This window comes from Protobothrops mucrosquamatus, unplaced genomic scaffold (assembly GCF_001527695.2).
Source record: "Protobothrops mucrosquamatus isolate PMUCROS unplaced genomic scaffold, P.Mucros_1.0 scaffold295, whole genome shotgun sequence".
Taxonomy (NCBI): Eukaryota; Metazoa; Chordata; class Lepidosauria; order Squamata; family Viperidae; genus Protobothrops; species Protobothrops mucrosquamatus.
This window is the reverse complement of record NW_015386639.1, coordinates 336,696-339,140: the sequence shown is the minus strand read 5'-3', so window position 1 is coordinate 339,140 and position 2,445 is coordinate 336,696.

Here is a 2,445-nt window from a genome sequence, read left to right as displayed (position 1 = left end):
GCCAAAGAGTTAATTACACAATGCATCCTAGATATTGTATATGATATCTGCATCAGTTACTCAGTTACCTAGTTTCTATAGGACTCCAACAGTAACATTCTTCCATAGGTTATTGGCAATTTCCTATAATGTTTAACACCTGTTCTCTTGTAACATGGAAGGGATTGAAACAATTACATATGTAATTTTATGTAACAGAATGCTTTAGTGCTTTTATATTGAAGGGATCTTGGAGGTCTTCTAGCCGAAACCCCTGCTCAAGCAGGAAATATTATACCGTTGGAGCCCCAAGTATTTGGCAGAGCCAGGTCTTAAGGCTCTTACAAAATGTCAGTGTTTTAAAAGTCTGTAAAAATGTGGAAGACACTGGGATGTATGTTCAGAAGCAATAGCAACAAATAAACAAATCCATAATTATCTGAGAATTCCATTTTTATAATTTTTATTAAAACTTTTAAACAAGACAATAAAAGCTATTACAAACTACTATAAGGTAGGAATAAAAAAGGAAAAGAAAAAAGAAAAGAAAAAGAAAAAAGTACAAGAAAAGAAAAAAGTTAAAGAAAAATAGAAACAAAGAAAAAATATAATAATAATAATAATAATAATAATAATAATAATAATAATAATAATAATAATAATAATAATAATAATAATAATAATAATAATATTGGGACCTTGGAGGTCATCAAGTCCAACCCCCTGCTCAGGCAGGTAACCCTATACCATTTTGGACAAATGGCTGTCCAGTTTCTTCTTTAAAACATCCAGTGTTGGAGCATTCACCGCTTCTGGAGACAGGTTGTTCCACTGGTTAATTGTTCTGTCAGGAAGTTTCTCCTTAGTTCTAGGTTGCTTCTCTCTTTGGTTAGTTTCCATCCATTGCTTCTTGTCCTGCCTTCAGGAGCTTTGGAAAATAGCTTGACTTCCTCTTCTTTGTGGCAGCCCCTGAGATATTGGAACACTGCTATCATGTCCCCCCTCATCCTTCTCTTCATTAAACTAGACATACCCAGTTCCAGCAACCATTCCTTATATGTTTTAGCCTCCAATCCCCTAATCATCTTTGTTGCTCTTCTCTGTACTCTTTCTAGAGTCTCAACATCCTTTTTACATTGTGGTGATCAAAACTGGATGCAGTACTGTATTCCAAGTGTGGCCTTACCAAGGCATTGTAAAGTGGTACAAGAAGTGGCTTCAGACTCTTCACAGCAGTTACATGAACAAATATATCTTAACCTCTCTCTTTAAAATTACATCATAATACTCTTCTTTCTGTTTCTGTTATCTATCCTATCTAATCATCAAAAGTCACAAGTTCATTTTTTTCATGCAAAATGTCTTATAACAGACTTCCAGTCAGCAATAAACGAAGATAATGTCTTTTCTCTGGTCAAAGAAGTTAAGTTATCCATTTCAGCAAAATCTATCAATTTTACCAACCTTTCCTCCATAGTGGATCTTTCCATCTCTGGACATATAGTAAACTCACTGCTGTGATAATGTACTAAAATAAGCTTCCATTGATTTTAATTATCTGTGTAGGACCAATGCAAAATCCATATCAAAGCAAAAAACGTTATTAAGCCAAGTCCATTTTTCTTTTTTGATCTGTAGCTCTTTTCTTCCTCACCCCGCCTTCATTTTGCCCTCACCCCATAAACAAGCTATATGGTTGCTAAAAAAATGAGAAAATTGCTTATTTTAATTTTCCTAAATTCTCAAGCTGCTTTCTAACATCGCATGCAAAGCTCCATCCTTTCCCTTGGGTGGTGCCACTGAATTTGAATACTCTGATCATTTAAATGACCACCTGGAGGCTCTAAAGTACAATACCTGTGTTTCCCAACCTCAACTTCTAAGATGTATGAACTTCAATTCCCAGAATTCCAGGAATAGAAGTCCACACACTTTAAATTCTTGAAGTGTTGTTCTAGGGCAATCAAGGATCTAGGCACTGTGCCAGACTGCAGAAGTTGGTCAGCATGATTTTCAATTAAGGAAATTTTCAATAAGGAAGCGTACCATGCTGGCAATAATCTTGGAATCTGGTGGGATCGATACTCCCCAAGACTCCCATTGAGACTTATTTTTACTTCAGAAGAAGAAACATGCTATTTTAACTGTAGGAGTTGCAGACATTCTCATTGGTTGGATTCCCGTTCATGATAAGGATAAAGAAACATAACGATAAAAAGAGGATTAACAAACTATACAATGAAAAAGGAGAGATGGTTTATCAGAATGAAAGGAAGAAAATGGTGGCCTATGAGTTTTATAAGAAATTATATGAAGATGTAGAACGGAAAAACAAGGATGACATATTAAAATATTTGCAACTAGCTGGTCTACCAAAAGTTCCAGAGGAGATTAAAAATATGTTAAATAAAGAGATAACACCTTTGGAACTATCTGAGGCAATCAAGAAACAAAAAAACAATAAAG